Source organism: Equus przewalskii, chromosome 19 (assembly GCF_037783145.1).
Source record: "Equus przewalskii isolate Varuska chromosome 19, EquPr2, whole genome shotgun sequence".
Classification (NCBI taxonomy): domain Eukaryota; kingdom Metazoa; phylum Chordata; class Mammalia; order Perissodactyla; family Equidae; genus Equus; species Equus przewalskii.
This window is the reverse complement of record NC_091849.1, coordinates 47,890,661-47,906,269: the sequence shown is the minus strand read 5'-3', so window position 1 is coordinate 47,906,269 and position 15,609 is coordinate 47,890,661. Positions and strand designations below refer to the sequence as shown.

At 36.6% G+C, this 15,609-nt stretch overlaps 1 pseudogene; it reads right to left on the bottom strand.

The window, feature by feature from the left end:
* Positions 1-3,973: 3,973 nt before the first annotated feature.
* On the bottom strand, positions 3,974-4,105 carry LOC139077541 (U4 spliceosomal RNA; annotated as a pseudogene).
* Between the last annotated feature and the right edge of the window lie 11,504 nt (positions 4,106-15,609).

Below are 15,609 nucleotides of genomic sequence, written 5' to 3'. Positions count from 1 at the left end.
ACTTGGGTTAGACCCTCAGACACTGAAGCAAAGTCAAAAAAGCTACTGCCCGTTTCATGTCCCAGTACTGCACCCAAGCCCAATCTTAACACCCACAGGGGATGACTACTTAACTCCAAGACAAAATGCAAAATGGATGCTGGGAAGGATGTTTAAACAATTATGAGAGGAGTTATGCGCTGTGATTAAAGTGTGGATTCTGGAGCTAGACTGCCTTAAGTTTAGATCCAAGATCTGTCTCTTATTTGTTGTATAAGGTTGGACAATTTATTTAATTTATTTTTATCTCAGTTTTATCACCAAAGATGGTGACAGAAATTAACTATTTTCATAGGTTTATTGTGTTTGTTCTATATCTATACTTAAGTACTTATAATAGGGCAGGCACATGGTAAACTCTCAGTAATAATGATAACTATCATATTGCATGTTATCAAAATTATCTTCCTTGAGGGATGACCTTCTGTGCTCCATCGACTTGCAAGCATGGTAGCTTACACACTATTTCTCTAGAATTAATCCTTCACCCCCAACCACATCACCCCCCCCCCCACCGCCCCGCCATACACATACACACACACACAAACATGAAAAGTCCTAATTTATTCTGAAATAAGAAGAAAGTAAAAAGTTTCCTCTCTGGCCTCCTTAACTCTGCAACCGATTTTTAAAATCTCTAACATTTTCTAAGCTTATAAAAATAATACACATATATGACATGTATATAGCAAAAAGTCTAAATTACCAATTATTTTCTAAATGACAATTTATAGCTTCCCTTTCCTTAACCACCACCCAGATACTCTGTTCTTAATAGATGTTGCTGCTATTAACAGGTTAATTAGACTAAAAAAAATTATACATAAACAAATATGTTTATTTCCCTTTGTGCAATTGAAAGTATACTATTTATATTCTTTGCCTATTATTTATATTTTCACAATAATATATTTTAGAGATCTTCTAACTTCCACTTCTGGCTGTTTTAATAGGGACCAAATTTACCCTCTCACCTGAACCAAACAAACAGCAACAACAACAAACAACAACAAAAAAACAGGGAAAAATATACGGCAAGACCTTCTGGACATCAGCAATAAAACACAGTTATCCCTGGTAGATGGAAAACTAATGAGATGAACTCTACTATAGTCCCAGCTTACTGCCTTGAGAGAGTTTCTAGGTTATGGCGCAGGGAGAGGGAACCCAGGTGGAGCCTAGCAGACTGATGAGTTAAAAATGTGTTGCTGAGAGTCTAGAGAGGCAATACAGCTGGAGTGTGCAAAATAGAGTACCAGAGAGAGCTACACACAGAGAGAACCCCTGTGACCTACACACAATCTCTTGAATATTAAGCAGAGTACTAATTAGTGTCTACATATGAAAAAACTACCTGGGGCCAGGGGAAGAACTACTCAAAAGAATCAGAGGGAATAGTGCCTATCCTGCACAGGACCAGGAATAGTACGTGTTCCCACCAATCAGACGAAAATTCATAATTCATGAGGTTTTGGTAAAATACTCAGGAAGGTCTTACCTCAGAGGCAGGAAATAATTAGTCCTAGACTGAGACTCCTCTGGAAATGCCTGAAAAATCATAAAAGCAAGACTTGAATCAAACTGTTTCCAAATAAATGCATCCCACGGCAAAGCTCAAGAATATTTATATGAACACAGAATATCTAGTACACAAAAAGGTAAAATTCACCATGTCTGGAGGCCAATCAAAGATTACCAGCCTCACAAATAAGCAGGAAAACACAATCAATAATGAAGAGAATAATCAAACAATCAAAAATTGACCCAGAATTGACACAGATGTTAAAAGGATACGATATCAAAGTAGTTATTATAACTGTACTCTATATTTTCAAAAAGTTAGGAAGAGCTGTGAAAGACACAAAAAAGACCCACATTGTACTTCTAAAGATAAAAATCTCAATATTTGAGATAAAAAACAATACACTGGATGGGATTAAAAGCAGATTACATATTGCAGGAAAAAATGTGAACTTGGAGACATAGCAAATGTCTTCATAGACATAGAAAATGAACCACACAGAGAAAAAAGAATTAAAAAAATAAAAAGTTTTGTGGGACAAATTTAAAAGCCTAATATATGTATAATTTGAGTCTCCTAAGGCAGTAACAGAAAAAATATTTAAGAAGAAATGGCTAAAACTTTTTCAAATTTGATGAAAATTATAAATCCATTGATCCAAGAAACTCAATTAATACCAAGCACAAGAAAGATGGAGAAAACGATACCAAGGCACATAATAATCTAATAATCAAATTGCTCAAAACAAGTCATAAAGAGAAAATTCTAAAATCAGCCAGAGGAATGTACAAAGGAACAAAGATAAGGATGAGAAGAGATTACTCATCAGAAACAATGCAGCCAGGAAGACGATGGAGAAACATCTTTAAAGTACTGAAATTTTAAAACTGCCAATCTAGAATTCTATACCCAGTGAAAATATCTTTCAAACCTAAAAGAGAAATAAAGACATTTTCAAACATAAAGAGGAAATAACTCATCACCTGAAGACTGGCACTAAAATAACTCTTAAATGAAGTCTTTCAGGCAGTAAAAAAATTTTAACAGATGGAAATATAATACACCCAGGAACAAGGAACACTAGGAATGGTAACTACTTGGATAAAATTTTTTATTAAATTACTATTTAAATGCTTTAAAAGATAATTGACTGTTTAAATAAAAAATAATATTGATGTACTCTGAGTTTTATAACATATGTAAAGTAAAATGCAGAACAATAGAATAAAAGCCAGGAAAGAAGAAATGGAGGCATACTATTCTAAATTTTTATACTATAAAGAATTGGTATAATATCACTAGAAGATAGACTGTGATAAATTAAAAGTATACAGTAAAACCCTAAAGCAACTGTTAAAATAAAACAGAATTATAGCTAATAAACCAACAAAGGAGATTAAATTGATTTATAAAAAAGACACCCCAAAAGAAGACAGAAAAACAGGAAAAAAGAGCAAAGAATACAGGAGATAAATAGAAAAAAAATAGTCATATCACATTAAATATAAATGGTCTACACACTCAAATTAACACAAAGAGATTGTCAGATTAAATAAATAAGACCCAATTATATGCTGCCTTCAAGCAATGCACTTTAACCATAAAGAAGTAAAGTAAAGGGATGAGGAAAAGATATACCATACTAACATTAGTCATAAGAAAGATGGAAGAGTTATATTAACATTGAACAAAGTAGATTTAAGATAAAAGAATATAACCAGGAATAAAAAAGGTAATTTCATAATAATAAAATGGTTAATTAATCAAGAAGACATAACAATCCTAAATATTTATGCCCCTAATAACAAAGTTTCAAAATATGTAAAGCAAATATGGATAGAATTGCAAAGAGATATAGGTAAATTCACAATTACGGTTAGAAATTTCATTACACTCTCAATAATTAATAGAAGTAGACAGAAAATCCCCAGCTTTCTTAACTCAGATCCCAGAAGATAAGGGTGAGTATATCCAGCAATTTTCCTTACGCACTCAGAAGCAGAGCAATCAACAAACATTTATGACTATATTTTTTATTGTTAGCTATAATCAGTATCTGGGCACTATATTAATCAGAGCCACAGGAGTGAATCACCAATGTTGAGAAGTAGCACCGTATCAGGGAGATTAAGACTTTTGGAATCAGGAAAACTCGAATTCTCTCACTTACCAATTATGTGACCTTGGGCAGATCAGTTAACATCTTAAAGCCTCATTTTCTCATTTATAATATTGATCCTAGCATCAGTAGGATCTATTTTTGTATATTGTATTGCTTATTAGTATATAACGATTTGAAAGAATTGACTACAAGTCATTTTAATTCCTGACTCATCCCTAATTGGTCTGACTGGACTCTTTCTTAGTCTCTCACTCTGCTCTTTGTTTTAGAAAGTGAGCCTATTTGATGCTAACACTGTTAGGTGTGGATGTTATTAAAAAGATGGCTCTGAAACTAACAGTTACTTTCTTTTTGTTTTCAGTTAGCAATAATGGCACCTCGGATAAACCTCATTGGCTGTGATACTGCCACTGCACAAAGCTAACAATTACTTTCTTTGCAAAAAAATGCTGCCCTTTGTTTGGTGCCTGCAGCAACCTCTTTTAGACTATTCAAACGTTCGAGATTTGGCTCAAGAAGGTTTTCATTAGTGCCTGCCAGACAGGGTTATCTGGGATTATGTTCCAGCGGGCCAAAGCCATGCCAAGCAGAGGAATCAAGTAGCTGTGTACAAAATATTTGGTAGTGTGGCATTAAGCCATGTGGGGTAAAGAGCATCATAACAGGAGCAGATAAGTCCTAACTGCAGCTGTCTTAGGAAGAAACTGCATGACCCTCGTCAAATCTGAACTCTCTGGGTCTCAATTTCCTTACCTATAAAATCGCAGAATTTGGTACACATAGTCACACGGTTCCCTCAAATTCTATGTTACTAGGAATGACTTTCCAGAAACAAAATGTTTAGAAGACTTAAATCAATCATTTACGCCTTCATTTGGTCACTAATTTAAATTCATTTAGTGCCAAGCACTGTTCTAGACATGAGAATTCCACAAATGAATGATAAACTAAAAAGTTAATATATAGTCTGATGCCAACTAGTAAAAACTTGAGGAAATATTGTTATCAAGAAGGCAATATATACAATATCGTTTAACTCAATCTATTAATCTAGTTCCTTAATTTTAGTCATTCTAACACAAAAAGGAAAGATAAATACTTTTCCTTGAGCAAGTCAGTTAGGATGAGCTATCTCCCAGAAACAGGAATAAAAGTGAATAACACAAAAAGGTGGAAAATTTGGTGAGAACAAAATAAAAAATTTAACTTCTACAGAAGGGGATACAGACGTAAACAAATGAGAATGCTTGTCAGTAAATGAAAGACAAAAACACAGGGAGTGCCAGGTATTGAATTTAAAGTATCTGTCAAGAGCTGTATATCTGTTAATTCTTAACTCATCACAATAATTCAACAATTTATTTATTGTTATTTTTTCCTCAGTTTAAAATGAAGACACTAAGCCTCAAAGAGGCTGAGTAACTTGCTAGGATCTGTGCACAGCACTCATTAAGTTAAAAAATCAGAGCTCTTTCCATGCCACTGAGGCTCCCATGAGACTTTTCTAGGAGGATGGAAGGGTGTGAGTTTCATCGTTGTATAAGATACTTTTAAATTCTTCATATGACAGTTATTTGACCAACCACACACAGACCATGGTATATCTTAGTGAGCAATAAAATAAGTTCTATTGTAAAAGTGTAGATTTCACGTTGAGGATTAAATGTGCATTTCTTTGAAATTTAAGACCAATCTTTGTTTTACATGAAAATAAAATCTCTCCAGGTTTTACTGGATAAAACTGATAAGTGGAAAGGGAGAAAGGAGAAAGAAGCTCAATTAAGGCAAGCATACAGGGTAGGGCTTAATTCATTTTAATTACAAAATAGATGGTTGACTATAGATTACAGCAAATATTTTTAGCAACGCCTTCATGCTTTGGCTTGCATTGGAAGCTGCTGATTCTGTCTGATTGCAATCACAAAGATTTCTATTGTTTTAATAATTACTTCTACTTAAAGATAATGAGTGGATTTGATTCTTCTGTCATACTTCCAATTTTGAGCCTGATTCTTATTTTTATTGTAAATATTAAAATCTTCATGACTAAAGCTTCCAAGAGACATTTTCCTCCAGGACCCAGACTTTTGCCAATTATTGGAAATCTACACATTCTCAATCTGAAGAGGCCGTATCAAACCATGCTGGAGGTAAAAAAGATCGATAATTCTTTGCTTCACACATATTTATGATTTCCTAAATTATTCTTATCCTCATAGGTTTATTAGCATACATGTATTTACAACTGGTTCATATATATAATGAGTTAATCAGATAAGATTCAAAGTTAAGTGAGCTGCTTTAAATTTAATTTGTTTTAAATTTGCATATATAAACATATTAGTAAACATATTATTTAAAGTGGTATTTTTATCCTGAAACATTTATAACCTATGTAGGGGAGGAGGACATTTCCTCTCCCCAAATGTGTGTTCGTCTGGCTGGAGAACGAATTAAATTCACATGAGACAGAATAGCAAGAGAAAATTAAACAAAGCTTTATGAGGAACCATGGCCCGGGGCCTTTCTTCCCGAAGGAAGAAAGGGCACCAAAGAAGTGGGGTGCACATAGTGGTTATATACCCCCAAACAGAGTGTTTCACATGTGATTGAAATGTCCCTCCCACAATAGTCACAAGATTGCCCTGTCGGGCACAGCGCTTGATGGACACAGCAGCTAGTGGTCTGCTATCTCGATGGGCGTAGCAGGAGGCAAGTGGATTGTCTGGAGCTGGGTGGTCACAGGTGAGGGCAGCAATCAGTTCCTAGCCTAAGGAAAGATGCTTAATCCTTAAGGAATGCCAAAGTTGGGAGGGGGAGGGAAGTCAGTTACAGGAGGTTACTAGACTAGCACAATAAAATGCAGATATTAAGTCCTTGCCTTTGGTATTGATTAAGAGTTTTTAGAGAGAGGGTCATCTCCTTTCTTCTTCCTGGTACAGAGAGGGAGGCACCTTTTACAGATAGAGATTTACCTTACAAATGTAAACGTGTCCTAACAAAGGGCAAGTTCCATTCCTCAGAGCCTCCTTCCCTGTCCCAGTTTATCAAAAGCAATCGGCTGCAAATAATCCTGATGCCAAAGAGACATATCTTGGGGTGGCCAGTTTCAGGTCCCCACACCTATATCCTTTATCTCAAGTATTTTGATCTACATATTTCATATATACCCTACCGTGAAGGAACTGAATTATGATCACAGTCTTACTCTAGAGACTTTTAGTTAACTATTCAAAACACTGTGAACAAAACGCACAATCAAGAACATGGCCCAGAAATTGAAACCCAGAATTAAATTCTGGGTCTGCTGTTAATTAGTGTGTGAATTTATGTAGGATTTAGTCTCTATTTCCTTGTCTGTCAAATTACAGGGCTAGACCAACTACTGGACCAAATTTCTCTAATTTCCGCTTCAAAGATTTTATAGTTCTTGATTGTGGGGTAAGATAGATAGATAGTTAGAGAGATAGAGATGATAGATGATAGTGAAAGAAAGGAAAGGAAGAAAGAAAGAAAGAGGGAGGGAGGAAGGAAGAAAGGAAGGAAAGAAAGAAGGAAGGAAGGTAGAAAGAAAGAGAGAGAAAGAAAGAAAGAAAGAGAAAGAAAGAAAGGAAGGAAGGAAGGAAGAGGGAAAGGGAGGAAGAAAGAAAAAGAAAGAGAGAAAGAAGGAAGAAAAAGAAAGAAGCAGATAATAGATGATACAGAGTTCATAGTTGACATTTTGCCATAAATTCCAATTTTTAAGTTCTAGAGGGCAGATAATTGAAGTTGAGCTCTGCTATATTCTATAATGTCTTAGTCTGAAAATCCTAAGGGGCGATATCCTGAAGAGAAGATCATTACCTCAATGGGCAACAGAATAATAATAATAATAATAATAATAATAGTAACATTTTATATTTGGATTGTATTTTTTATTTTACAAAGGGCTACAAGGATTTCACTCCCAACTACCCTAGGAGGAAAATAGGGATGATATTTTCATCTCAATTCTACAGAGAAGTCCGACTCAAAGCAGTTGACTTATCAGTAACTAAAAATACGGGACTTGAATTTTCTAATCTTCTTTATGACACTTTGTGGCACTTTCTCCTACATTCAAAGGTCACACGAAAGGTTAATTCTTCAGAAGAAGAAAACCCTTCAGTAAAGTCCTTCATCTAATTCCACGTGTCCCAACCACATTTATTTGTTTCCTCAACTTTTCCTATCCTTTGGTTACATATTAACCAGATTGATCTGGTTATTATTTAGTTTTTCACTTTTTTCTCACTTACACCTCTGTGCTATTGTTCTGTGTTAATTTCACCTATGGAATATCCTCCCCTCACTTCTCCCTAATCTGTCTACCATTTTTTTCTTAAAATTTTCCTCTCGCACTTTTGTTCTTTGCTTGACACACGCCATCCATATACAAAATGTATCCATTTTGTATACAGTGGTGCTCACTTGAGAGATTCTGTCCTCACAGCCTCAACTTCCCATTTTAATTTTCACTTCCCTGTAATATTAATCTTAATTATATTATCTTCCTAAATCAGTGAGTCCTTCTGCAATTCCTGTTGCAACCCTAATGTTATTTTTTAAGGTCAAGTTTCTTAAAGAAAGGAACATTAGGAGTCCCCATCTCAATCTCTACTTGAACCTCAGTCAGGTTAAGGCCACAAGCTCTATAGCCAGCTAGCCTGAATGTGCATTCCTTGCTAAGCATTGCCACTTACTAGGTGTGTGACCTCTTGAAGCCACAGTACCTTGCTTATACAATAAAGATGATGATAATATCTACTTCGCTGGTTTCTAATGTACATTGAAGGAGATAATGGTGATGGGAATATAGTTAGGAGGCAATAAATGATGGGTCTTATTCTTTTAATTATCGAAGAAAATAGAATATATTTTGCAGTAAGAAGTGTCACACAGTAATGCAGAACTAACTTGCTTTACTCTGCTCACAGCACCCCGCAAGGCAGTGGGCATGAGCATGCGTGGTTGGAAGTGTTTCATCTCCCTAGAGTCCTGGGTGGGCATTTCTGAGACCAAACAAACATATAACAGTGAGAAACCACGGGTTGATTCCCTGATATCAGAGCACTGTTACTATGAAATCTCAAACAAAATGGAGCACAAGGACAATCAATTGATGATCATAGTAATTATGGCTTAAAGAGGTGTAGCAACCACAGGAGTATCCTTAGCCAACCAGTTCAATATTCTCCTTTCATAAGATCATAAAACTGGTTAGTTTGTTGAAATTAAATTACCAAAGATCAAGATCCGGTTCACTTTTTATTATAGCACAATGCTTTAGTTGCTTCTCTTATTCTCATACACCCAAGATCTCCTAGAAATATGGCTCCATTTACAGTGTCCAGATGGGGCCAAAAAAGGTGGTGGTGCTCTCTAGATACGAGACAGTGAAAGATGCCCTGGTCAATTATGATGATCAATTTGGGGAATGATCTCAAGTGCCTTTTATATTTGAAAGAATTTTTGAAGGAAAAGCTAACCAATTCTAAATTTAAAATATGTCCTTGGGGAGGCCGATGGCGTAGCAGTTAAGTGCACATGTTCCACTTCTTGGTGGCCTGCGGTTTGCCATTCGGATCCTGGGTAAGGACATGGCACCACTTGGCAAAAGCCATGCTGTGTTAGGCATCCGACATATAAAATAGAGGAAGATGGGCATGGATGTTAGCTCAGGGCCAGTCTTCCTCAGCAAAAAGAGGAAGATTGGGAGTAGTTAGCTCAGGGCTAATCTGCAAAAAAATAAAGTCCTTGTGGTTAAAATTATTAAATCAGTTGCACTGTATTCTCTTGCATAATTCTTTGCGTGGTTTAATTTTTCCTTTATCAATATATATTATAGAAATAGGATTTACTTAGGAGAAAATTTATGCTTTTAAGGTTTTATTCTCCTTGTACATGATAATTTCTTCTATTAAACAAATGGTTATTAGCCAGCTACTAGTGTTACAGGCTCTTAACATCAGGCCTGATATCAGTTCCCCACATTGAACCCAGCGTATATGGGGTTAAAACTAAAACCCACCACCCCCTTTCCTGCTTCTCTAGCTCCACTCACATGTAAATCCCTGTTTCTTTAAACTTGGACTCTTTGAGCTTTACAACTAAATGGGAGTTACAAATTGTTAAAAGCCCAGGTGGCCTGGAGTTGGAGGCACACTAAAGTTTAGCTAATCCTGTGTCCTTGAGTTTGCCGGGAAAGCCACTGTCTCAAGAGTATCAAAGAGCGGAGGCTTCCCAGACCTCAACTCCTCGACTCCCGGTGCTGGAACCCACCTCAAACAAGAAGACGAGACAATGGCGAAGGACGCCCACCTGCCATCCTCCTATCTCACCCTCCCCCCGCCTTGCTGCAAGCAGCCTCTCAAGGCCAAACGCAGGCTGGTGGGAAAGCACGGAGCTTCACAAGCTACATGTTCCCCCCACCCCTACCCAAAACCCCAAATAAAAATCCCTACCCATTCCCCATTGGGGAGCTAGCAATTTTTGAGGCATGAGCCCTTGCTTTGCTCCCTGTGCCTGACATAGTACAAACCTTTCCTCTTCCACTCAAGACTCTGTTCTCGTTATTTGGATTGGCATCGGGTTCAGAGACCGAACTTTTGGTTACACTAGGTGAAAAGTACAATGCCAGGGAATAAAAGAGAAAAAGAACAAAGGGCATCAGCTTAAAGAGGTGACAGTCTAATGGCTGGCAGATCCTTAAACAATACACTTGCAGTTATAAATATAGTGAGTGATATTTTCACCTGGGTAAAGTTGTATCTTGCTCATGTGAGTCTGCTAAATGCCTTGGTGAAACCCAGATACTCTACTTTTCTGGCATCCCACTAATCTAGTAAAGTTGTTAGATTAACTCTTGAACACTAACTCTTTAACACTAATTTAATAACTCTTTAAAAATGGGAATGGGGGCCCGGCCCCATGGCAGAGTGGTTAAGTTTGCACGCTCTGCTTTGGAAGCCCAGGGTTTCACAGATTTGGATCCTGGGCGCAGACATGGCACTGTGTCAGGCCACGTTGAGGAGGCATCCCACATGCCACAACTAGAAGGACCCACAACTAAGATATACTACTATGTACCGGGGAGACTTGGGGAGATAAAGCAGGAAAAAGAAAAAAAAAGTTTGGCAACTGTTGTTAGCTCAGGTGCCAATCTTTAATAAAAAAGAAATAAAAGGGAATGGGGGCCGGCCTTGTGGCCGAGTGGTTAAGTTCATGCCCTCCGCTTGGTGGCTCAGGGTTTTGCTGGTTTGTATCCTGGGCAGGGACATGGCACCGCTCATCGAGCCATGCTGAGGTGGCATCCCACATGCCACAACTGGAAGGACTCACAACTGTAGATACACAACTATGTACCAGGGGGCTTTGGGGAAAAAAAGAAAAAAAGAAAATCTTCCAAAAAAAGGGGGGGGTGGAATGATTTCACTTTGACATTAATTCTTTTTAGTAAATTGCCCTTAGTTTTATTAAATTTAGTTTACTAAATAATTTTCAGTAAATAATATTGGCTCCTTGTAAATTCCACTAAGCCATTCTAATGCTTCAACAACTTTTTCAAAAAGCATTTCCCACACTACTGTCCTCAAAAAACTAGTTCCACGAGATGTTAGTAACTATTCTATGCGGAAAGAGCAGTATCACTGAAGGGAATTTGAGAAATGCTACATATCATAGGCCTCTCTTAGACTCAGGGAGTGTCCATTAGCATATTGAAGCCTCTGAGAAAAGTACCAAGAGCCTGTTTAATTTTATTTAAACAACAGTTATTTGAGATCCCTCATCCGTAGTTTCTAGGATTCATCTTCTTTTATTTCTTGTAGAAATTTAGGACACTTTCTTGTCTCTCTGCTCTTTTCCACGATACCTCATGTTACTCACTGATTCGATGATTATACACAAAATTGTTTTAACTTTTATTGATATTAAATATAATATTTTTTTCCTCTATCAAATCACCCATTTTAGGGATCTTGCAGTCTTTTTCTTTTTAAGTGACTTAATTTGTCATAGGAAATATTGTTCAAAGAGGAAAATGCCTATAGTCCCCGCTCCCAGTCTAGTAATCCAAAATCATTCAAATAGGTATAGGCATTCTTTACGCAATTTTGTATGAACCAAAGAATTTAATATTTTTGGAGTATTTGTTACTTCACCGTAATACATTATTTGGCTGCATGACTTAGATATATTTAGGACTTTGGTGCCAGCATTTAAAAGAAATTCAGTTCCTCATGGTGCTAAACTAACATTCTTCACAATCACATGCTGGGGCTATGGGTCTTCTCTGAAAGATAGAGTGACTTCTGTGGGCCCTTAATATTCTAACAGTGTATTCGAAAATAAATTGTTAAATGTAAAGATGATATAGAATGAAGAGTCACATATTTGTTATCAAGAGTATTATGCAGTATAAGATTCATAGACAGAAATGATATTATATTAATATAAGAATTGAATGTGAGCAGAATCTAACCTTCAGTAGCCCTTCAAAGGAAGGCTTAACCTGACAGGACATGGCAAGAGCAGCTCTGGAGATATCTATTCATGTCTCTTGGATTTCATGTTGAGACTAGCAAAGCTGATCCTGCCCCATTTCTAACATAGAGGTTGCTTTAGTCTATTCTAGTTTCCTATTTTAGTTATCAGTCAAACTCAGAAATTCCTCCCCTGTCTCTTGCACCTCCACAGAAAAGTGAGAAACATGCAAATTAAAGAAGGGCTGGCAACCGAACCACAAGGAATAATGCTGCCATCACCACAAATTCCACCACGGAAAGATGTGGGCAAATCTTGGTAAACCTCTCTGTCCTTATTTTTCTAATAGCTAGCATATGCTCTAACTCTTCTAAGAAACCTCTCATCTGATAACTATTTCTTTACCTATGCACAACCTCACATATCTGTTCAGTCACTAAATATTTATTGAGCACTTACTATATGTTTCAATAATATGTGTCCCTAGAAATCAGTATGTATAGCATCACCGTGGAAGCTTGATTATACTGCTTTGTAATTATTTACTTCTAACTTTTTACTTGGGTGGTCTCGTGTCTACTAGTCTACATTTTTCTCTGGCAAAGGAAACTTTGTTTTCTACTGTTCATCGATCCCTTAGCCACACCTAACATGACGTAAGCATATAGTAGATACTCAAGAACTGCTTATTGAATTTGTTGGAGAAATATAACTAAAAGCAAAATCTTCTCCTAACCCAGAAATCCTCCTCTCCACAAAGGTAATAGAGAAAGAAAACAATTTTATTATCGAACAAGCAGTAGACGAGAATGTGATGTGAATCACAGACAATCTACTAAGAAATTGCAATGACAAAAAATCTCACTCTTTTATATATAACCAAGCAGATACAACCCATCATAAAAATCTTCTCAAGACGAACAATAACTCGTCCTCAAGTTAGAGGACTTGACAGCACTGTTTGTCCTACATGGTTCATCCTAGATTCACTTGGTAATTGGTGTGACCATCAGTGTTAATTGGCTTTATACAAAGGAAAAAGAAACTTCTCATGACAGGAGGTAGTTTTGCAGCCTGGAGCAAGGCACCCACCAAGAAGTTAGGCTCCTACCCTCCCAAAGAAACTGGGCGACAGAGATGTTCTCTCCCTTGATGCTTATGCTCCAAAGAGATGGCTCCCAGGTTTGTGAGAAAGAGTCCTGTGTCATAAAGTTGACAAAAGACCTATCTGGTTTTCAAAATGCTTCATATACAACTCAAAGGGAGGAGAAAGTACTTACAAAGTTTTCTAAAGTAAATGCTCTAAGAGAAAGAGTAGTCTCTTCATTTACTTCTAACAGGGAGAATTAGGCCTCTTTTAAACTTTTATTTGTCCTTGCAAATTAAATTTTAAAATTCTCAATGATATAATTTTAAACATTTTTCTCTTTATAAGGAATTGTCTTCTCTCATGGTGAAATGTGGAAAACTATGAGAAGATTCAAGTTGACCACCTTACGGAACTTTGGAACGGGCAAGCGGATCGTAGAAGATGCAATTGTAGAGGGATGACAGCATCTCGTCCAGAACTTTGACTCCCACAGGGGTGCACAGAACAGATAAAATCACGCCTGATTTTTCATGGGAAAGAAGTCAACAGAAGATATATTTTTCTTTTTTAAATAAGGAAACGTATACGAGAGCATTTATTGAAGCATTATATGCAATTAAATACATTTGCAGAGTAAACCCTGCCTGTTCATCAATAGAAGAATGATGTAATAACCTGTAGTGTATCTATACTATGGAATAATACATACAAAGAATGAGGTAGACTTACTGTGCTAATTTTTTGGTGTCAAATAAGCACGTTATTTCTTTTTTTATTGCAGTAACATTGGTTTATACATTATATAAATTTCAGGTGTGCATCATTATATTTTGATTTCTGTGTAGATTATGTCATGTTCACCACCCAAAGACTAATTACCATCCATCACCACACACATGCCTAATCACCTCTTTCACCCTCCTGCTTCCCTCCTTCCCCTCTAGTAACCACAAATCCAGTCTCTGTTTCTGTGTGTTTGTTTGTTGTTGTTTTTATCTTCTACTTATCAGTAAGATCATATGATATGTGACTTTCTCCCTCTGACTTATTTCACTTAGCATAATACCCTCAAGGTCCATCCGTGTTGTCACAAATGCCCAGATTTCTTCATTTCTTTATGGCTGAGTAGTATTCCATTGTGTATATATACCACATCTTCTTTACATTCGCCCCTTGAAGGGCACCTAGTTTGCTTCCAAGACTTAGCTATTGCGAATAATGCTGCAATGAACATAGGGGTGCATATATCTTTACACATTTGTGTTTTCACATTCTTTGGAAAAATACCCAGCAGTGGGATAGCTGGATCATATGGTAGGTCTATTAATTTTTTGAGGACTCTCCATAGTGTTTTCCATAGTGGCACCACCAGTTCACACTCCCACCAGCACTGCATAAGTGTTCCCTTCTCTCCACATCCTCTCCAACACATATTGTTTCCTGTCTTGTTAATTACAGCCATTCTGATGGGAGTGAGGTGATACCTCATTGTAGTTTTGATTTGCATTTCCCTGATAGTTAATGATGTTGAATATCTTTTCAGGTGCATGTTGGCCACCTGTATACTTCTTTGGAGAAATATCTGTTCAGATCTTTTGCCCATTTTTTAGCTAGGTTGTTAGTTTTTTTGTTGTTGAGATGTATGAGTTCTTTATATGTTTTTGATATTAACCCCTCAACAGATATATGGTTTGCAAATATCTTCTCCCAATTGTTAGGTGGTCTTTTCATCTTAGTGATGGTTTCCTTTGCTGTGCAGAAGCTTTTTAGTTTGATGTAGTCTCATTTGTTTATTTTTTCTATTGTTTCCCTTGCCTGGTCAGATATGGTACTTGAAAATACGTTGTTAGGACTGATGTCGAAGAGCATGCTGCTTATGTTTTCTTCTAGAAGTTTAACAGCTTCAGGTCTTACATTCAAGTCTTTAATCCATTTTGAATTAAGTTTTGTGTATGATGTAAGATAATAGTCTACTTTCCTTCCTTTTCATATGGCTGTCCTGTTTTCCCAACACCATTTTTTGAAGAGACTATCTTTACTCCATTGTATGTTCTTGGCTCCATTGTCGAAAATTAGCGGTCCATAGATGTGTGGGTTTATTTCTGGGCTCTCAGTTCTGTTCCATTGATCTAAGTGTCTGTTTTTGTGCCAGTACCATGTTGTTTTGGTTACTCTAGCTTTATAGTACTTTTTGAAATCAGGGAGTATGATACCTGCAGCTTTGTTCTTTATTCTCAGGATTTCTTTGGCTATTTGGGGTATTTTGTTGTTTCATATAAATTTTATGATTCTTTGTTCTATTTCTGTGAAAAATGTGTTGAAACTTTGATAGGG